Source organism: Canis lupus, chromosome 28, assembly GCF_011100685.1.
Source record: "Canis lupus familiaris isolate Mischka breed German Shepherd chromosome 28, alternate assembly UU_Cfam_GSD_1.0, whole genome shotgun sequence".
Classification (NCBI taxonomy): domain Eukaryota; kingdom Metazoa; phylum Chordata; class Mammalia; order Carnivora; family Canidae; genus Canis; species Canis lupus.
In genome coordinates this window covers 39,517,327-39,540,429 of record NC_049249.1, presented here as the reverse complement: position 1 = coordinate 39,540,429, position 23,103 = coordinate 39,517,327, and positions in this window count along the sequence as shown.

The window sequence follows — 23,103 nt, the reverse complement described above, 5'->3', positions numbered from 1 at the left end:
CATGGTGCCCAGTTACTCGGTCAAACGTTACTGTGGGTATGTCTTTGGGGCTATTTTTGAATGAGATTAACATTTACGTTGATGGATTTTGAGTCAAGCAGAAGGCCCTCCATCGGGCAGGTGGGCCCCACCCAGTCACATGGAGGCCTGAATAGAACAAAAGACTGACCTTTCCAGAGCAAGTAGGTGTTCTGCAGTGGACCGTCTTTGACCTTGATCTTTGCTGGGTCCTGAACCTGTAGATTGGACTCGCCAGCTTCTACAATCACGTGAGCCAATTCCTTAAAAAAAAAAAAAATATATATATATATATATATACATACACACATATATATGTATACTTTATATATTGTAAATTTGTTTATATATTATAAATAATTTATATATAATATTTATATAAATACATATATTTTTAATTTTTAATTTTTTTCATATATATTTTAAGATACAGATTTTATATTACATATTAATTATACATTGACACATACATATTTTATACATGTTATATATTGCAATGTGTGTAATATGTTAGTGTTACATTACCTATTATATATTATATAGAGAGGAAACACATATATGTATATATTCATATCCTATTGGCTCTGTCTCTGGAGACCCCTGATGGACACACTCTGAAGTCCACACATCTGGGAAGAGGAGCACAGTGTGCACGGGACAGAGCGGGCCTGGGGCAGAGCAGGTCTCCCCGGGCTGTCTGGGGCTCCGCACCCCGGTCTGTGCTCCCCAGGACGGAACGCCTGGTGCGTCACTGAAGCAAGGCAGCTGCCGTCTGCGCCCTAAGACACAGGAAGGGCAGGGGGAGGATTGTGACTGTGCTCTAACCTTTAACCTTTTCTCCCTATAGGGCACTTTGGGGCAAGCCAGCTGTGGAATGTGCTAGGACATCACCCACAGAGCACGTGCCACAGGACACAGGGCTTCTCAGGGGGACGGAAGGAGCCCCCGGGGGCCGCCAGCTTCCAGGAGGGCAGGGGCCCTGGGCCTCCAGTCCTGTGCAGCCTCACCCTCCGGGCTGAGCACTGGAGCCCAGACAGAAATGAGCCATTTCTCTAGCAAATGACAGGACAACGTGAAGAGACACGTACTCACCCCCCTCCCCGCCCAATCCCACCTTGCAACAGCATCTCTAAGTCACGAGCACATGAAAAGTGGTGCCCAGCCCCACGGCTGAGTCCCAGCTTCCTCCCAAGTGTGTCCCTGCAGCTCCGCATGCCCGGCCGAGGCCCTGGTCGGCACAGCCAGTGATGTCCTCCTCGGGAGCCCACCCCAAGTCCCCCCAGCCCCTGGTCTCCTCGAGGGTCTCCCTGCTGTGTGTTCCTGAGGTGTGGAAACCTGACTTAGCCCCATCTGTAACCCCTGCCCCCGCGCCGGGCCAGCACCCTCAGAAGCCCTGGGCGAACGTGTGTCCATGGAAGAGCTCCCGTACGTCAGCTCCCGTCGAGGAGCATTTAGTTACGAAGGGCTCCCCTACCCTTGCTCGTTGAGAGCACGCCTGGCCCACCGGGCGAAGGACTCTTGCTCGGGCTACTTGTAAAGTCACCAACGGTCTCACAGATGTGTGAGCACACTCACACACCCCTACACACTCACACCATCACATGCTCACTCTGACTCACACACACTCGTGCACACTCACACCCTATTCATACACACACACTCCTACACATGCTCACTGTCACACACTCACTCTGATGCCCAGGGCGTGATCCTGGAGACCTGGGATCGAGTCCAGCGTCCGGCTCCCTGCATGGAGCCTGCTTCTCCCTCTGTCTGGGTCTCTGCCTCTCTCTCTCTCTCTCTCTCTGAATAAATAAATAAAATCTTAAAAAAAATAAAATAAAAAAATAAAATAAAATAAAAGTACTTCATTCCTGGGACACCTGGGGCTCAGTGGGTGAAGCGTCTGCCTTCAGCTCAGGTCATGATCCCGGGGTCTGGTCCCGGGATTGAGCCCCATGTCGGGCTCCCTGCTCTGCGGGGCATCTGCTTCTCCCTCTTCCCGCTCCTGTGCGTGTGCTCTCTCTCTGTCTCTCCATCTCTCTTCCTCTCAAATAAATAATAAAATCTTTTAAAAATAATAAAAAATACTCTATTGCTAAAAAATGCCAACAGCCATCCAAGTTTTCAGCGAGTCATATTCATGGATCAAAGATCAGAATAACAAGTATAATAATCACGAAAAGTTTGAAATGCTGTGAGAACTACCAACACATGACACAGAGACACCAAGTGAGCAAATGCATTTGGAAAAAAAAAAAAAAAGATGCCTTTAGACTTGCCTGACACAGGGTCGCCCCAAACCTCCAATTTGTAAAACACGTAGTGTCTGTGAAGTGCAGTGAAGCAAAGCTCAGTACAATGAGTGTCCTGCCCGTGGTTAGGCCGCGAGGAGGTGATGCTGGCTAGCTGCCCGAATCCGCCACACGGACAGCCCTGTGCATGCGTGCGTCCACTCGGGACCAGGGCCAGCAGACAGGGAGCAGCTCCCCGAGGAGGAGGAGGAAGACAGACATGAGAAGCTGCAACCTAGGGACGCCCATATCGGGAGGAGAGCGTCAGAGAGCCCACCCAGCGGATTGTCTCTTCTGCCCTCTCGGCTGTACAGCTCATCCTGAGTGACGTCACCACTGCATCCTCTGACCACGCTCATGCCACGATGTCCATTTTTTTTTTATTTTAAAGATTTATTTATTTGAGAGAGAGAGAGAGCGAGAGCATTGTGGGAAGGCACAGAGGGAGGAGGAGAATCTCAAGCCGACTCCCTGCTGAGCGTGGAGCCCGACGTGGGGCTCGGTCTCCGGACCCTGAGATCATGACCTGAGCTGAAACCAATCAAGACGCTTGGTTTCAGCGTCTGAGCCACCCAGACGCCCCCACAATTCTTCATATAGTACTCTGGGTGGGAACAAAGTCATTACACAGATCACTTTTTTCCACGTGGTTATTGGGAACAACATACATGTGCGAGCATGCACACACACGCGTGCACACAGGTGCACACACCCCTGCTCTGCCTGACATAGGGAGGGCTCAAGAAATATTAATTGGTTAACATCCCATGAAATCGCCGGGCTGATTCTAGAAGGGAACAGTTAGACATTTCTGCTGAGAAGCTATTTCTTCCCTCCCCCGTTCGCGCAGCTGGGCTGGAGGAGCCATGTGACCGCCGCCGCCGCGTCCTTCGGAGTCAGTGCCCTGCGTCTGTGGATTTCATAAAATCGATCACTCTCCTGCTGGGCTTCGCTGCTCAATTAAACCCACATCTCGTCCTGAAGTGTGGCAGCTCTCGGCGAAGGCAACAGTGATGTCCAACAGCCTGACTGTCGGCTAGGAAACGGGCCTGGGGGCTCCGGGCAAGGGGTCCGGCCCACCCCTGCCCCCGGCCCTGAGCCAGTGGGCGGCCCTGGACCAGGCTCGCCACCCCACCGGGACCAGGGGCAGGGGGCTTTCCTTTCACAAGTCAAATCTTGACACCGTCTTGTCCCTTGAGCCTAGAACGTTGCAGGCCGAGTGGGACGCAGGGTGCATCGAGGTCCCTGAGGAGCAGCAGAGACAAGATGTTGCCAGAAGCATCTCTGAACCCCACAGTTCTTGGGGGGCTGGCGCGGAGGGAGGGCGCAGGGGTCAGGGCGGGGTAATCGGAGGGAACGGACGTAGGGTGGCTGTAACAGCTCGCAGCCACAGGACACAAGTGGACACAACATAATCGTGTTTCTACCAGAAAATACTCAAGTCTTCAAAGCTTCATTTCCTCGGCAATTTCTGAATCTTTCCAATTTCAAAGTGAATTTTTTTCCCTTTCCCATTCAATAGCCATTGTCTTCGCACCGTCTACAGCATCAGGAGGGTCCTTCTCCCGAGACAACCTGCGTTCTAGGCACCCGTGGCCGCCGCCCTGGCATCGGGAGCAGGGCCCAGTCTGCACCACCAGCAGGCACCAGGGAGACGGGGCCTGATGGCCACTGACTGGTGCCCCTTGCCACCCGTCTGCACCCACGGCCAGGCCCCGTGGGGCCCCTCTGTGGGTCACCCGATGTGCCCCTCCCGCCAGCCCCGAGGGCTCTGAGGGCCCCCACCCCTCTCAGCCCTGCTACATGCCTGTAGTGACACAGAAACTCCTGAGACACTCTCCCCCCCGACCACCCGCCACCCCATGAAGCCGTGCCAGGTCCACTGAGCATGTGGCTCCCAGCCAGCTTCTGTGGGAATTCCAGCCTGACGTGGGGCTGGGGACAGCCGGCAGCCGGGGAAGGGTGGTCCAGCCTGCGTCCCCGGGTCCCACCTCCCGGGAGTCCTAATGGCAGGTGACGTTTGGCTGAAGCACCAGGAAAACAGCCACGCTCTCCCCTCCTGGTGTTCCAGCCCCTTCCAACAGGAAGCCTCATCTGGTTTGGTGGGAGCCACTGCTCTTTCATCCCCATGCTTCATTACCTCGGGGCTCGCCTTTTAAACCCCAAATACCATCTTGGCTGGCCTTGGCAGCATAGGCCCTCATGGCCACTGTCTGGGCTAGGTGCGCACGGGGACGGCCGCTCAGACACACGGTGAACGCCCGGGTTCTCGGCTCTGCCCCCTGCCCCGGGGCGGTGCCTGCCAGCAATGGGATGGGGGCACGAGAGCCCCGTCAGGCCCGGGACTGCCTCTCCCTCTGCTCTGGTCACTTCCTTAATGAGGCTGAGCGCCGCCTTCTACCAGAAGTCCTCCCGGCCGGCAGGTACGCAGTGAAGGGGACGGGGGTTAGGGACGGAGACGGGACGGTATTCTTGGCTCCGTAGGTCACCCGGGACACACCACGACAAGGAGGGGTTCGGAGGGTTTCCTCTGAACGTGGCTTGTGCTCGACCCTATGCAGACAGATGCTGGAGGGCCCTCTCCAGGACTCTGGATGGTGACATTCCTAATGTCACCTACTGATGCCAGAAAATCCCCAATTCTCTAGTTTTGTGTCTTTAGATCATCGTCTCTAGTGCAGCCAAATCTGCAACCCTCCAAGCTCCCAACTGCCCCTGTGCATGGCCCAGATCACGATGCTCTTCCTGTCACCGTGGACTGAGGCTGGGGGCCACAGGCGGGGCACTCTGCGAGGCCCCCGGTGCCCAGAGACCCCGTTACCTGAGGGAAGGTGCACAAGCTGCATGTAATAAGAGTTTGGGCCAAACTGCATTCTGCAAGCTAAGCCTCACGTCTGGATTAAATGTCTTCTGTCTGATGGATGCGAGCTGCTGCATGGAATGGCCCCCGCACGGCTGCGGCGCAGCTCAGAGCCCAGGGGTCCCGGGGATCCCTGCCTGAGAAGACGCAGTGCCCCGCGCAGCGCCCCCCCGTCCCCGGGTCTGTGAGACACCAGGGCCCGGGCTCCCCGACATCGGGTCTGACCGCGGAGCGAGCACCAGGTCCTGGACTTGCTGCGCGACGGGCCGCCGTCCCCCGCTGAGGCCGCCTGGCTCCCTCTCTTCCCAGAGGATGGCACCCTCGGGGGAACACGAACGGACTTCGTTTGGTTCTGAGGATGTCGAGCTCCCCCCTCGCCCCTGGCGCACAGAGACGACCTAGGGGGTGGCCCCTGGCGGGCACCTCGCGGCGTGAGCCCCCTGCAGAGCCCCGAGCTGCCTTTCCGTCCCTTCGGCCCTGGGCCGGGCAGGTCCTGCTCGCGGCCCCTCGACCCCTGTGGGAGCGGCCCCAGGGCGGCTGTGCAGGGCGGGGGCCGTACCCCCCAGCTCACCCCGCTCGGACTCCAGGCAGCCCCCCAGCGAGAGCTGAGCGTAGAGACCCCCGGGGAGCAGGAGAGGACGCGTGTGTCATCAACACGGAGGCACCACGGCCAGGAGGGAACCCAGGAGGTCAGGCTGCTGCTCTCTGAGCGGGGCTGGAACACGCGACGTGGACCCCGGCCACGGGAAGGGGCTCCTCTTCTCCGACATCCGCCGGGGCTCCTGCGCCCCCCTGCAGTCCCCAGGGACGACGGCCTGGGGACACACCGGGGTCCTTCCCCCGATGCAGAGGGGCCGCCCCGACGAAGCAGGGCTGGCGGCCTTGACCGGATCCCAGAGCCTCCTGGCACCAAGCCTGGGAGCAGGACTGGTCCCTGAGCGGCTCAGACTTGTCACTTTCTCCAGGTCTGGCCCCGGGAGGAGTGTGACGAGCGTTTCCTGGGAGAGTGACCAGGACGAGGGTCAGGACTCCCGGCGGCCGCCCACCCGGACTGATGGTGGGGGATGCGGACGACCGGCTCGGCAGGGTTTGGCCGCAGGGTTATTTTTGCTTCATAGGCTCCATCAGTCTCCTCGAAGCGTGATGGACACACAGCGAAGTCGCCGATCTTAAGTGTGCAATTCAGTGAGTTTTGACAAGTGCATAGTTTTTGTTTTTAGCAACCAGCACAGTCTCCATACAGAGCACCCCCTTGTCTAGAATCCTCTCCTCTGTGCAGTCAGACTGGCCCCCTAACCCTCCCTGGAGGCCACGACTGCGTTCTATCACCCTAATTTTGGCTTTTCCAGCATTTTACGGATCTGTAATAATCTGGTACGGAGCCCTTGCGTCTGGTTGGTCTGCTCACCCCGCACACCACGCCGGAGCTCCCCCGTGCTGATGTGCCAATCGGCATCTTGTTCCTTTTGTGGCCCAAGGGTGCTGCCCCCCGCCAGGTATTCCACGGCCTGTCTGTTCTCCCCGCAGGTGGACACAGTTGGTTTCTCTCCACTCGGGGCTATTTTTAAAATCTCCCCTAGGGGGGCGCGTGGGGGGCTCCGTCGGCGAAGCGCCTGCCCTCGGCTCACGTCAGGATCTCGGGGTCCTGGGATGGAGCCCCGTGTCAGGCCCCCTGCTCCGCGGGGAGACTGCTCCTCCCTCTCCTTTGGGGCTCTCTCTCTCGAGTAAATAAATAAAAATATTTGAAAAAAATTTCCTCTATGAACATCTGTATACGGTCTTTGCCTGGACAGAGATTTTCACTGATTTTGAGCAACGATTCAGAGGTGGGATTGCTGGATCAACGCTCAGTGTGTATTTAACTTTACAAAAGCAAAAACGAAAACAAAAATCAACACTACTAAAGTCTTTTCTGAAGTCCTGTGTCCTAGGATTCCCGGCAGCAATGCCCCCAAGTCGTACTCCCTTCACGTCCTGTCAACACGTGATACTCAAAGCCATTCTTTTTTTTTTTTTAATAAATTTATTTTTTATTGGTGTTCAATTTACCAACATACAGAATAACACCCAGTGCTCATCCCGTCAAGTGCCCCCCTCAGTGCCCGTCACGGCCATTCTCAAGAGGGTGAGAAGGCATCTCGATGGGGTTTTAATTTTCCTTTTCCTGAATAAATAGTCACGGTAGCAGTTTCTCCTGTGCTTGGCGCCCATTTGTGCGTCTTCTTTGCTAAAGTCCATGTTCCAATGTTTGCCCTTCCTTTCTGAGTTTTTTTTTTTTTTGTCTTACTACTGAGCTGTACGATTTCTTTGCCTATCCTTGATACAGCTTTATCAGATGTGTTTTGCAAATATTTTCTTCCTGTGTGGGGCTCACCGTTTTATTTTCTTTACGACATCTTTTGAAAAGCAATTTAAAAAACATTTATGAGGTCGAATTTACGTATTTTTATTCTGTTATCCTTTGTCCTCTCTGTGTCCTAAGAAATAAACCTATGTTGGGACGCCCGGGTGGCTCAGTGGTGGAGCGTCTGCCCTCGGCTCAGGGCGGGATCCCGGGGTCCCGGGATCGAGTCCCGCGTCAGGCTCCCTGCATGAAGCCTGCTTCTCCCTCTGCCTGGGTCTCTGCCTCTCTCTCTGTGTCTCTCATGAATAAGTAAAACCTTAAAAAAAAAAAAAAGAAACAAAGAAATAGACCTTTGTCTACTTCCAAGGTCACAAAAAATTGTCATCAATGCTTTCTTAGGAACTTTCATATATTTTGTGTCCACACACACACACACACACACACACACACAGTCTAGCACGTTTGCTGAAGAGCCCAACCTTTTCCTGCTTTTTCACTGCCTTGGCAAATTTGCCGAAAATCAACTAACCATATATATAAGCAACCACATTTACATCCCGCCCCTTGGATGCTGGGGTCTGTCTGTATGCCAGCACCACGCTTGGCCTCTGTAGTAAACTTGAAATCAGGTAGCATGATTCCTCTTTCTTTTACGTTTTCCTGAAGTGTTTGGAAGCCCTCTGAATTTCCACCTAAATTTTAGGAAATAAAGCCTGCAGGGGTTTTAACTGAACTTGTGTGAATCTATAGATCAACTGGGGAGAGACCGACATTTTAACTACATGGAACTTTCTGTGATATGAACACAGTATCAGTTCTCCAGGTACCCAGGGCTTCTGTAATTTCTATCAGGAGTATTTTGTTGTTTTCCTCCTACAAAGCTCCCATGCATGTTCTTCATTCTTAAGTATTTTCATGTTTTGGGGGTACATGGGTGGGTATGCGGGTGTTTAATGTAAACATCTTTTTCATTCACTTTATTTCATTTTTTGTTTTCTCTAGAAAATAGTATCCCTAACGTTTAATTCATAATTGTTTATTTCTAAAATACAAAAATGCAATTTTTTTGTGTGTGTGGATCCTGTGACCTTGTTAAATTCACTCATTAATTTTAGTAGCTTTTTTTATTTGTAAATGCATTAAGATTTCTTTTTAAAAGTCACATATTCTGTGAAAAAAGAGAGTTTTAGTCCTTGGTTTCCAATGTAAATGACTTTCGTATTTTATTTCTCTCTCTCTCCCTCCATTATACTAGCAATTTGGGGGCAGGGGTGGAGTTCGGTCTTTTACCACGAAGGATGATACTGGCTGTAGGTTTTTCTACCCACTGCTAATCGAGCCAAAGAGGGCTCCTTCCTATTTCTAGGCTTGTAGGAGTGTCTATTATGCATGGATGTTGAGTTTTGTCAAATGTGTTTTCTGCATCTTTTAAGATGATCATATGGTTTTCATTTTTCCTCTATAATTATGGTGAATTACCTTGATTAATTTTTCAATGCTAAACCATCCTTAAATTCATGGAATAAAATTCACTTGATCAGACTGAAATATCTCTTGATATAAGGCAGGCTTCAACTTACTATTATTTTGTGGAGGGTTTCTGCATATATGTTCACAAGGAAGATTGGTTTGTATCTTTACTTTCTTTTTTAAAAAGTTTTTTTAACATTTTAATCATTTATTTATTTATTTATTTATTTATTTATTTATTTATTTTTATGATAGGCACACAGTGAGAGAGAGAGGCAGAGACACAGGCAGAGGGAGAAGCAAGCTCCATGCACCAGGAGCCCGACGTGGGATTCAATCCCGGGTCTCCAGGATCGCGCCCTGGGCCAAAGGCAGGTGCCAAACCGCTGCGTCACCCAGGGATCCCCTAATTTTTTTTTATTGGAGTTCAATTTGCCAACATATAGCATAACACCCAGTGCTCATCCCACCAAGTGCCCCCCTCATTGCCCATCATCGAGTCACCCCAACCCCCTGCCCACTTCCCCTTCCATTACCCCTTGTTCATTTCCCGGAGTTAGGTGTCTCTCATGGTTTGTCACCCTCACTGATATTTTCACTCATTTTCTCTCCTTTCCCTTTATTCCCTTTCACTAATTTTTATATTCCCCAAGTGAATGAGACCATATAATGTTTGTCCTTCTCCGATTGACTTGCTTCACTCAGCATAATACCCTCCAGTTCCATCCACGTTGAAGCAAATGGTGGGTATTCGTCGTTTCTGATGGCTGAGGAATATTCCATTGTATACATAAACCACTCCTTCTTGATCCATCATCTTTCAATGGACACAGTTTGGCTATTGTGGACATTGCTGCTAGAAACATCAGGGTGCAGGTGTCCCGGCGTTTCATTGCATCTGTATCTTTGGGGTATCTTTACTTTCTTAAAAGAAAATTTTGGTAACAGGTAACTCCAGCCTCATAAATTGAGTTGGATGTATTTTTTCCAGTTATTTTTATTTCTCCCGTGATTTCTTTCTTGACTTTCCCCCGCCAACACAAGCACACACAAAGAGAATGTTTAAATTCTAAAAATTTTGGGATTTTCCCAGATGTACTTCAATTTTTGATTACTTGTACAATTTGCTTGTGTTAGAAAACATACTATGTACTTTAGTAACCCCCTAAAACCTATTGAGAATTTTGCGACCCAGGTATGGTTACTCTTCAGCAGAGTGTGGGCACCAACGCTACTCGGCTCAAGAGAGTTAATTGAGCACCTCTCCTCCCAACATGGCTTAAGCAACATCGTGCTGGTCACTCAAAATTAGCCGCAGTGGGACTATCACACCACGGGGACTGGCCAACCCTACACAGCTGAGCTTCGGGGAGCCAGTTGTCAAAGAGTTACTCACACATCACAATTTATCTTCTTCTTTTTTTTTAAATAATCCAAAATATTTATTACTAAGTAGTAAAGACAGGTCACAGAAAAATAAGCATTGTATTATCTCATTTATGTAAACAAAAATAACATATTTGTATACGTGTTTTTAATGTTTTATGAGCATTTATTCATGTATTGTTACATTCTTGAAGATCATTTAATTATCAAAGAAGTAAAATAATTTTTCTCAAGATTCTGCTACCTAATATTTACATCTGATCAATCTTTTTAAAAAGTGAAATAGGGATCCCTGGGTGGCACAGCGGTTTGGCCCCTGCCTTTGGCCCAGGGCGCGATCCTGGAGACCCGGGATTGAATCCCGCATCGGGCTCCCAGTGCATGGAGCCTGCTTCTCCCTCTGCCTATGTCTCTGCCTCTCTCTCTCCTCTGTGTTACTATCATAAAAAAAAAAAAAAAGTGAAATAAACGTTTAAAAATAGTCTCTGCTTTGTGATGTCAACATGCCTTCTCTTTGACTCACTCCATTTGGCACAAAGGACGAAAATCAACTCTTTTTTGCTTTTCTGTAGACCCTGGAGGCTTCTGGGCAATGTCTTTAAGAGCTCCAATTCCTGCTTCCCATAGAGTGGTAGTTTTTCTTAATTTGGGGGATACCAAAGACAAGGTCTTGGATGCAACCCAGTGAGTGTGGTTTTGCTTACCCAGTCAACAGCACACCCTCAAATACTGGTTCTCTAGCAGCCAGGCCAGATGTGTGAGTAGATGCACCCTCTGAGTACTGGTTAGCCACGCAACTATAATACGATTTATCTTCTTGAGTGGCCCGCGTGCCATCACTAGCTCTGCGTCTTTCTGCACAAATGTGAAAATAAACATGAGCCCCTGGTACCTCTGACTCTCCCTCAACACCACAGGGTTCGCTGCATGTAGCTTTTCCTCCTACTTACTTGCACTTTCCTTTCTCACACCGAGAAACTTGGCTCCCTTTATCTACAGTTTGCTCACTCACTTGGTCAACCCCAGCAGGCACGTGATGCGGCTCAGGTGGGCGAAACGATGCCCATATGAGAAGTGAAGGTGCCTGCCAGACTACAGTGCCTCCATCTGGTTCTTTCCATCTTGATGCTTATGGTCTCCAGTGCAAACACCAGTTACCGGGGTGCATTGCCTCTCTCCCCACCACCCTCGGTGTGGACACCCAACATGTTCCTGATACAGTTAGGCACACTTGTCACAGTCTGTATTCCATCCTAGGGTCCCCAGTATCTAGGTCAATCATCTAACTTTGCATAAGGTTCAATGTTTGTGGTGCACTTTCTTCAGTTTTGAAATATACCCAGGATAGTTACCATTTCCAATGTTCTTCATTCTTTTTGAAAGATCCAATTTTCTACCCAGTGGCGTTTCCTTTCAGACTGAATAACTTAGGTCAGCATTTCTTCCAGCAAAGGTCTCCTGGCAGCAAATTCTTTTAGTTTCTTTTATCAGAAAATGTCTTTATTTTACCTTAATTTTGAAGAATGTTTTCACCAAACAATGTTTGAAGAACAGAACACTGAATAGAGTTTATTTTTTTGCTTTCAGCATTTTATAAATGCTGCTCTGTCTCCTGGCCCCACATTGTCCATGATGAGAAGCCAGCCGTTAATTGCATCATACCTCCTTTGTAAGTAACATGCAATTTTTCTCTACTCACTTTCAAGATTTTGCTCTTTATCTTCAGTTTTAACAGTTTGATAATGATGCACTTCATCAGGGGCTTCTGTGTTATTTCTTCTTGGCACTCATTTAGAATCGCTCTGTTTTACATCAGATGTAGAATATTTGGACACTAGATCTTTGAATATTTGTGTCTCATTCTCTCTTTTTCTCTCCTGGCAATCCAACTATATGTATGGGGAAACTTCTGGTTTAATCTAGAAAGGCAGTCAGGCTTTATTCTTTAAAAAGACAGAAAACTAAAAAAATAAAAAAAATAAAAAGACAGAAAACTATTTGCTCTGGCCTTGCATAATTTCTGTTGAAGTCTTCAAGATCACTTGCTCCATCCTGTCTTATCCATTGGGCTCTTATGCCCATCTTCTGGATATTTCTTTTAGTTACAGTCTGTCTAGTTCTCTACAGAGCTTTTCCTTAATTAAACAAAATTCTACTTCAAGAAGAAAAATAAATAGAAATTTTAACATAATAATTACCATGAGGGGATCCCTGGGTGGCTCAGCAGTTTGGCACCTGTCTTTGGCCCAGGGCACGATCCTGGAGTTCCCGGGATCCAGTCCCACGTCAGGCTCCTGGCATGGAGCCTGCTTCTCCTTCTGCCTGTGTCTCTGCCTCTCTCTCTCTCTCTCTGTCTATAATAAATAAATAAATCTTTTAAAAAAATTACCATGAAAGAAGCCTCAGTTTTGGGAGGAGCATACTTTTGTGAGTTCTATATCCAGCAAAAAAAGCCCCCACTGCCTCCCACAGGGGGTAGGCAAAGCTGTCCATTTTGAAGTATGCCCAGTACATTCTATTCTCCTTAAGAGGCCTCCCCTCAAGGAAAACTGCTTTACCTGAGCCTAACCTAATTCCACCAAAGCCTAACCAACCTGGGGAAAAGAAAATACCCAACTCAGGGCTGGGCCCTAATCACAGGACTACAGAGCACCTGCCTACACCTTCGTAGGCAGCATCTGCACCATATCTACAACCCTCCTCTGGAACACAGGGGTTATACCTAAAGGAACTGAAAGCTCCAGACCCTGCTTGAAAAATCTCCAGAGAGGGGATCCCTGGGTGGCTCAGCGGTTTAGTGCCTACCTTCAGCCCGGGGAGTGATCCTAGAGTCCCGAGATCAAGTCTGCATTGGTCTCCCTGCAGGGAGTCTGCTTCTCCCTCTGCCTGTGTCTCTCTCTCAGTGTCTCTCATGAATGAATAAATAAAATCTTTTTAAAAAGATTTTTAAAAGGAAAACTCTCCAGAGAAACTCAAAGCAGCAGAGAAGAAAAGAACAAGGACACCAGGGGAGATCTGGCTTCTGATACCATGGCCGTTGCACACCGTGAACATACTCTGATTCCTAGCCAGGTAAACAGAAACCGTACAATACCTCCATTCCCTTTCTATATGATATTGTGCCTGACTTTCCAAGACACCACAAGGCATACCACAAGGCAAAATACACAGACCAAAGAGACAAAACTGAGAATCAGAGCCAGACTTGGGTGTGGCAGTGGTCTGGGGGATTATTAGAAACTTAAAATAACTATTATTAATGTGCTAGGAGCTCTAAGGAAAACTGGACAGCACACAGGAACAGAGAGGTGATAGAAGTAGAGCCATAAACTATAATAAAGAGTTGAAAGGAAATGCTGGAAATAGAAAACAATGTCATGGAAATGAAGAATGCCTCCGATGGGCTCATTAGACTGGACACGGCCGAGGAAAGAATCAGTGAGTTTGAAGATCTATCATTAGAAACTTCTAAAACTAAAAGGCAGAGAGGAAAAAGGAATGGAAAAGATTAAACAGAACGTCCAAGAACTGTGAGATAATTACAAAGGGGTAACATTTTTATAATGAGGATACCTGAATACAAAGAAAGAGAGAAAGAACCTATAATTGAAGGACCTATAATTGAAGGGTAATGGTTGAGAATTTCCCAAAATCAATGACAGACACCTAACCACAGATCTGAGAATCTCAGAGAACACCAACCATAGGATAAATACCCAAAATCAACGCCTAAAGTGAAGGAGAAATAAAGACTTTCTCAGACAAATGAAAATCGATGGAATTCATGGCCTGTTAGGCCTGCCTGGTGGGAAATATGAAGTTCTTTTGAGAGAAGCAAAATTATAGGTCAGAAACTCAGATCTACACAAAGAAAGGAAGAGTGCTACAGAAGGAATAAATGCAGCTAAAACTAAAATGTGTTTTACTTTACTTTTAGGATAATTACGATCTAGTCTTGACATCTTGTCCATTCCAGATTCTAGTTAAATTATTTTGTTTTCCTGTCTCTTGAGAATATATTCCATTTTCTTATTTTTTCATATGTCATATAATTCTGGATTGCATTTTGGAAATCATGAGGGGAAGATATTGAGATCCAGAACCTGTTATTTTATATGAAAACCATTGTTTTCTTTTTCTCAGCAGGTCATTTCCCTGACTGGGTTTGAACTGCAAACTCTCTCCCTAGGAGGCAGCTCCGCTCAAGCATATTGCCTTTACCTGAGCTACACGGAGTCTGCTCTGTACCTGTGTGCCTTGAGGCTCAGAGATCTCGGTAGAGTTAGGGGCCCCTCCCCTGCCTCTTCCCTGCGACAGCTCCTCTATCCATCTGTGCGGTGTTTGTAACTTCACAGGGCCAGAAAGGTCTTAGGTTTTCCAGGTGAGTCTGTGCTGTCACTACACCTGTGTGCGGGCTGTGCTGAGCCCTGGCTGAGCCTCAGGGATGGAGACATGCTCGTATGATCCAGGGATGGAGACCTGGAGCAAGCGTCCCACTCTCTGGACTCTGTCGACTTCCGTCTACTTCCCAGCACATTCAGGCATCACCTTTGTATCGTGTCCTGGATTAGAGTTGTTCTCTGAAGGGAAATGCGATCTGCTAGGTTCTAGGGCACATGCTGAGGAGCAGAAGCCCGCCTTCATTTTGGAAAGATATCTTCACTGGGTATAATATTCCCAGTTGAGACAACTTCTTTGGTATTTAAAGATGTCACTCCAATTTCTCCTAGCTTGCAGTGATTCTGATCCAAAGTGTGTCACCATTCTTGTCTTTGTATGTCATATGTAATTATGCAGTATGTACCTGTATTTATCTTACATAAACAGCTTTTAATATTTCTACTTTTCACCAGCTTGTGACCTGGTGTGGTTTTATGTTTCTCCTGCTGGAGATCAGATGAGCTCCCTAAATCTGTGAGTTTATAGTATTCATCAAATTTAAATTTTTTTTCAGCTATTACATCTTCAAATAATTTTCCTTCACCCCTTTCTCTCTATTCTCTGTGGTTCAAATTATAATTATTTTAGACTACTTGATATTCTTTCACATGTCCTGATCCTCTGTGAATTGTTCTATCTTTTCTCTGTGCTTCGTTTTGTTTAGTTTCTATGGCTACATCTTCAAGCTCAGCAATGCGTGTGCGTGCACGCGTACTGTTTTAATGCCCTTATCGGCTAATTCCATATCTCTGTCATTTCTGAGAATGTTTCTATCAATAGAATTTTCTCCCAGTTATGGGTTTCATTTTCACGCTTATTTGCATAACTGGCATTTTGGTTGGATGCCAGACATTGTGAATTTTAATGTCATTGGGTGCTGTATTGCCTTAAGGAGTGTTGAATTTTGGTCTGGCACGCAGCAATATTACTTGAAATCAGAGTGATTATTTTTAAGTATACTTTTAAGCTTTTTTGCAGAGAATCCAGAACAGCCTCTCATCTAGAGGCAACTTATCTTAACTTCTAAGGCAATATTCCTCCAGGGGCTCTACCCAATGTCCCATGGACTAGTTGGCCTCTCAAACTGTTGGTGGAACATGAAATTTCTAATAGGAGTTTCAAGAATTTTTTGTCCTAAATGCTTTGCAGTGGCTCTTGGCTCAACCCTGTGAAAAGGTACCCCCACATAGTCGCATATGAACCTGGAAGCAAAGACCCCAGAAGACCCCCGCAGACTCAGGGGCTCTGTGCTGCTGGTCTGCACCACAAATCCCAGTGGTCTCTGCCACTCGGAGCTACAGGCAGTGCGTCCTCACCTCAGCAAAGCTGCTGGGTGCTGGCAGGTATTCACTACTTCCCTGCATTTCAGCCTGGAAACGTCGAAGCAGTAAGCTATGAACGGTATGGCTATCTTTGTTTGCTTCCCTTCCTCCAGGTATTTTGTTGGCCCTGTGCTTCTTGCTGTTTGAAGCTAAAAATGATTGATTGTTTTGGACATCTTATTTCATTATCTAGTAATTCGGGGTATGATGTTACAAACTGGAAGAAGCAGTCCTCAGTAGATTTGTTTTCCCCAGTGGAATAAATTAGTAATTCTGAAAATGCTTTCTGTATTTGTAGGATTGAGCAACTAAGCAAATATCATGATGACACGAGATGCTAGGTTTCTTACTGTTGGCAGAGGAGGACACAAACATGAAATGTAGGAGGCTGGGAAGAACCCCATTCTGTGGGGTTGGAACCCCAAGGGGGGGCACGAGCTCCTGGTCTTAGAGACATCAAAGTAGATATAAGCAGAAACAGATGGAAGATTGACCAAGACAAGCGTGTGTTTCCTTGCTTTGGCAGCTGAGAGACACAGAACCAAGGACACCCCATTAGCAGTGAACCCATCTAGCATATAGATCTTGGCTTCTAAATATGGTTTCCACTAGCAGGATAAGTTACTAAGTAACCGATCCCTAGGCTGGGCCAGGGAAAATATAAACTAAGCCTACAACATATTTTTGTACAAAAAAAAAGAAAAAAGAAGGAATGGTCAAAAAGTATTAGGAACCTATGAGCGCACAGAGGAACCGGCTTGAGGGGCTCCTGCTGAGTACAGGGGAGGCCGTTTGAGCATTGAAATCATAATAATATTAAAGTATTTCAAGCCATTTAATTTTAAAAATATGTGTTAAAATCCATTATTATCTGGGGCACCTGGGTGGCTCAGTGGTTGAGCCTCTGCCTTTGGCTCAGGGCGTGATCCCAGGGTCCTGGTATCAAATCCCGCATCCGGTTCCCCACAGGAAGCCTGCTTCTCCCTCTACCTGTGTCTCTGCCTCTCTCTGTGTGTCTCATGAATAAATAAATAAAATCTTTAAAATAAATATTATATCAGTTTGGACTTGTAGACTCTTCATAAACTAAGGAGAGGAAAGAGTGATTATGTAAATAGGACAAAATATTAAATATTAGTGAAATTGGGAGTTCTTTTAAAAATTAGTGAGACAGGAGTCTTTGTACTACCCCAGAAACCATTTTTTTTAAATTTGATATTACTCCAAAATTAAAAATTAAAACCATTTCGATCATGAAAACAAAGTCCTCGTAGGTAAACTCATTGAAGGGAGACGAAGGCATTTTTATACTGCAGCTGCGCCTAAACTCCACACCCTTCAGTCCCCACGGGGCGCACCGAGGTCGCCTCTCCCACAGGGCAGTGCCCACCCACCCCCTCATCGTCTGGGCCCAGGGACGCCGGAGCCTGGGCAGGATGCCATCACCTGCAGCAGGGCCACCGTCCCGCAGTTCCCGGGCCCAAGGTCCACTGAGCGGAGGTGAAGCGCGCAGGGGGCCCAGGCCTGAGCCCTCCGTGGGCACCGAGACAGCAGGAGGTGTTGTGGGGGGGGGGTGGAGTGTGCTTCTGTGGCAGCAGAGTTGACATTTTCAGACGCTCCAACCAGTTCTTTGTAAGGACATCTCACTATTGCATTTCTCGTCGTGCCTCTTGAAGGCTTCTCGAGTCTCATGGGCTCGTGAGAGTGTTGACAAGGTTTTATAATCAAACCTACGTTTTGTTCACAGCACTTCGACTACACTTTCCCTCATTTCAAATCTTATTTAAATATAGGACTATCTGGATCAATTGCCAAAGGACTTCCTGTAAATACAGCTCTTTGATACTTCCAAACTCCAGCTGAACTCGGTGTCGGGGAAGGGAGCCGCGGCCTGCAGAAACGACAGCAGCTGCTTTGATTGTGAGCCCTCTGTGAAAACCCAGTGAGCGCTGCCTCCGTGAAAGGATCAGGTGAGTTGGCATTTGGGTGCTCACACCCGCAAGAAGGGACCAGAGCACGTCGGGCTCCCTCCATCTGCGGCCGGGAAGACACACTCTGGTTTGGGGCACGGGAGAGGATGGATAAGTCAGGGAATTTGGCAGCCTTTGCAACGCCAGCCTAGGCCTGGGAGACGCAGACACTCCATGGCTTTCGGGAGAAAGCATGATCCTTCTAGAAAGTGCATGCCTGTGAACTGCATGAGGACAGGAGCAAATGGAGTCCAGCAATGTGACAATGACTCATGTGCACCAGGGAGCAGCTTGTGTGGGAGAAGCCTGAGAGCAAATGGGGTCCTACGGGCTGGGTGCCGTGCATTACAGGATAGCCTCGTGCCTGCCTCTGGGCTTCACACGCCACTGGCGTCCTCGGTCTTAGGACAGCTGAAGGCACCCACCCATTTCCAGCACCCCAGGCAGTGCTACGACCCGAGAGCCCTTGGCCCAGGGTGATTTTAGACGAGCAGTGCCACTGCTGAGCCGCCCGCGAGAGCAGGCTTTCCCTCCACTCACATGCTAACCACACACCTGGTCATCCCAGGGGCCCCGGTAGCTCTGGGAAGCCCTGGATACGGGAAGTGGGTCTGCAGCGGTGGGGACCGCGCCATGAGGGACAAGGTACCTGAGGTAGGCACAGCAGGTGACCACACAACCCTGGCTGAAGAAACCCAGCGATTTCATGGAGGCATCTGGGAAGGAGGTGAGAAGCCTTAGTCTCCCAAAAACAGTTCCCCACAGAACCCCAAATCCCCCAAATCACTGCAAGAAGCTCAGCCCTGACAGGTCTCAATGAGCTGTGTGACCAAGGACATTTTGAACCGCCTCATGTGGACACATTCGCATCGGGGTGGCTCACCACGTGTGTCTCTTTCCATGGGGCCATCTCTGAGGACGAAAGCAGGTGCACAGTGTCAGAGGCTGCGCAGTGGCTCACGGGAGGACAGGGCTGGGGGGGGGGTGCTCCAGAGCATCCTACAAACAGAAGAGCATTCCTGCGGCCGACGCCACCAGGGAGCAGAGCTGCTTCATCCGGGCACTGGGTGTCACGCCACGCAGCCCCCCCTGCTGAGCTGCCAGAGACAAGGGGCCGGGTAGTTCAGAGAGGACGTGTCATCCAGCAGGTCACTAAACCGGGAGAGGCCAATGCACAGCTGCACATTGGGAGTCTCCTAGTGTGCTAACGTGCATCGCCGCTCATGCAACAAGACCACCTGATGTGTCACTAACCCACACGGCCCTAAGGTGAGGCCTGCCACAGCCAGCAGCAAGGACACAGCCTGCTTTAGGAATAAGGAGCTTCACGGAGGCCTCTCCGATGTCTAGACTGGAGCTGGTAGCCTCAGCAAAGACACTAGTGCCCACCTAAATGGCCGGGAAGGCCTGATTTCCTCCTCAGACACAATGCCATGGACAAACGGCGCACGTTCTGAGCAAGGCCAGCCCAGGGCTTGGATCCCAGTCCCCGTGAGAATCAGGAAACTCACAGCAGAGGTCACATTGACGTTGTCTGCAGGGCGTCTCCATCCACCCATCGTGTCCCAAGCCAATGGTGAGTGTGCGTGTGCAGGTGTGTGTCTGCACACCTTTAGCTATAAACATCCATACACGCATAGGCCCGTGTATATGTGTAACATGTACCATATAAATATGTATATATTATAGATACATGCAAATGTGTAGAGATTACATATACACAAATACACATATAAGTATATAGAGATGGTATACACACACATAAGTTTATATATAAGCTTACACGTGTGTCTATGATCTATACATATATGCAAATATATAGAGAGAGATCTATGTAACCATTAATAGGGGATCCCCAGGTGGCTCAGCAGTTTAGCGCCGCCTTCAGTCCAGGGCCTGATCCTGGAGACCTGGGATCGACTCCCACGTCGGGCTCCCTTCATGGAGCCTGCTTCTCCCTCTGCCCGTGTCTCTGTCTCTCTCTCTCTCTCTCTGTCTCTGATGAATAAATAAATAAAATCTTAAAAAAAACATACTTTATAAATGTACATAAAAGTAGAAATATGGGTGTAGGTCGTGTGTACATATATATATGATGACTTTATGCACATTTTAAATTAATGGTCATGGCTCGCCTTCCCAAATTCACCATGAAGTAGAGCCGAAATCTCTTTGCTAACGAAGCAGAATGGCCCAATGGCCTTCCAGGTTCCCAGTCTGTAGGAAGGGGCAGCGGGGCCTTCTAGAAATAGTCTTGTAGTGAGTGCACTGCCGACAGCTTTCCTCCGCCAGATTTACGGTGTCGACGAGCAAAGCAGCGGCAGAGAACACCCCGATCGTCTCCTCTCACGGCGGAATGATGGGCCTCAGCACAAGTTCATACCAACAAACTAACTGAAGCCATCGGCACCATTGCTCAAACCCTTCACTTAAACTCTTTTCTTGCAGCCTCAATTGATTCAGGGAAAATCCACATTTGGCTCTGTTTTCCCCGGGAGAACGAACGACCTTGTCCCGCTCCTGACCCCGCCAACAGCCAGAAGAGAAATACCGTGGGAGCGGTTTGCAGAGCGGGCTCGGTGGCCGGGATTTCGCGACGAACCCCACCCGCGTGGGTCTCGGCCTCCCGCCACAATAACTCTGTTTCATAAATATTTAATATTTCAGCAATGTTTTCTTAAACCAAAAGTTGACCCTTTTTCAAAGTAATCATATAAGTGATCAGTACTTGCACTGCCTGAGGAAATAGGAAATTTGCATCTGGCACGCCTGAGCCAAAATTAAACATTTATACATGTTGTTCACATTGCTTGTCATTAGACCTAACTTGCTACCGCTCTCTGCATTTGGTTCCCTGCTAGAAAAATGTTTCCTCTTTGAAACAAAATCACCCATGAAAATTACACTTGTTCTGGGAATGGTAATGTGCCCCTCTAAGATTTTCCAAATGGTCTTTTCAAGGAGGAGAATATTTGCTGGGAAAATGCCCTTGACCTCACAAGGAGAATCGCACGCGTAAGGGTTCCATTCCAATGATCGTGCTCCAGCACCGTTTGTTTGCTTGTTTTGTTTTGGGCATAATTCAGTTCTTGAATAACAACGTTGTATCCAGACCACCACTTCCCCCCCTTCACTAACACCCAGGGAGGAGGGAGAACCAGACCATGGGACAAAGAGGAGGTAAACAACCGGGGATGGCAGATATAGAAATAAGGACAGAGAGAAGTTGCAGGGTTTCCAAGTTCCAGGTTTTCCTCCAAGTTGCCAGGAGGTTTGGGTTTGAATGGTCTTTCCAAGGCTGGAAGAGGGCTCCTCAGGTCCTTTGCAGCCAGGACTTAAGTAAAATCTTTCACAAAGGGATGGTCTGTTCCCTGGACCTTTCTTTCTGCACTGGGAGTTTTCCTTTCCAGGTCACCGGGTTTGATTTGGCCCATTCCATGTGGCCACCTGCCTCCTCCCCGTCGGGGCCCGGATGGCGGGTCTCCACGTGAAGTCCTTGTGAAATGTTCTGATTGGCCATTCACTGTGCCTATGTTGTATTTTTCCATTTTATTATTTTTAAAAATTACTTAGATGTCAATGTGAATTTAAGGAATTATTATAAAGTGAACGATGTGTAAGCGCCGAGTCATACAATAGAACATTGTATGAATAGAAACCTCTTGAGCCCCCTTTCAGGCACAGCCCCTCCCGTCCTTCCCCTTGGATAACAGGCTCTATCTGATTTGGTGGGTCATCGGTTCCTTGCTTTTCCTCTCGGAGCACCACACAGGTAGGTACTCACCGCCAGACACCGCAGTGCGAGTCTGCATTACTTCTTTATGTAAGTGGAGCCATCCTCTAAGGGACCTGTCCGGCCTCCTTCACACAACACACCACGTTGGTGAGACTCATCCACATGGACGGGTATAAGCTGCACTTCCCTGTTTACTCATCGATTCTACATTTGCATACTGCCAGGTTTCAGCCGTTGTAAATGACTGGAGGGCCGGGCAGTCTTAAGTCTATATTCAAGTGCATGAGGGCATGAATTGCCTTTGCGTGTCTACCTAAGGGTGGGATTGTGGGAACCGGTGTGTGTTCACCTCACACAGATGTGTTGAACGGTTTTCCGAAGCGTTGTCCCAACTGACACCCATATCCATGAGTGCGCTAGAGTCCCTAGTGTCCTCATCTCCTTGTCAACACTACGTATTTCCTAGTTTTACATTTTAGCCATTAGGTATCAGCATCCCACTGCGGTTTTAATCAGCATGAGCGCAACACCAAACATTTCTGCAAACACCATTCTTGCCTCGTTTTATAGCGAGGGCCAACTTCACAGTACAGCCTTGTTGCCGATCAAGTGACGACGAAGCTAAATCTTTTATTTCTGGACTCCTATTTCGTAACATTTGTTATATCTCCATCCACCCTTGTGCAAACACAGCCTGGACTCTGGAACTGTAGTCTTGATCTCTGGAGAAGCAGGGCTTCCACCTTGGTCCTCGTCTTCAAGAATGCTTTGCCCAGCCTTGGCTTCCTCGAGAGCAGAAGAAGGGGGGAATGAGCTCACCCCCTCCCCCTCCCCGGGGCTGCCTAGTAAGCTTATGGTTTATGTTAACCAGCTATTCAGTTGGCCCACATGCATCACTGCGTTTCCCCGTAGAGACAGCGCTCACGAGGTTCCCCCCGTGTGGACCGCCTGCCCGCTCTCCGTTGTCGCTCGTCTCTTACGTGGGGATCGCTATGAGCACCCTTTATACCGCGTTCACTGTGCACCTGTGGGTGCGCCTTCAGGAGTGTTTGCCTGGAGTCTGCTCAATCCTTATCCTTGAAGGACACTTTTGCCAGCTTAGCAATTATTTTCACTCTATTGTTTCCTGGTCTTTTGTTTGTCTTTCCATTTGTTTGTCAGTTCACTGAGGAGCTTTATTACTTTCTTACTGACTTCTCTTGCCATAGTGTCCTGGGTGGGATGGGCCAGGCCAGCGGTGAATAGAGGCGCTTACAGCAGGAC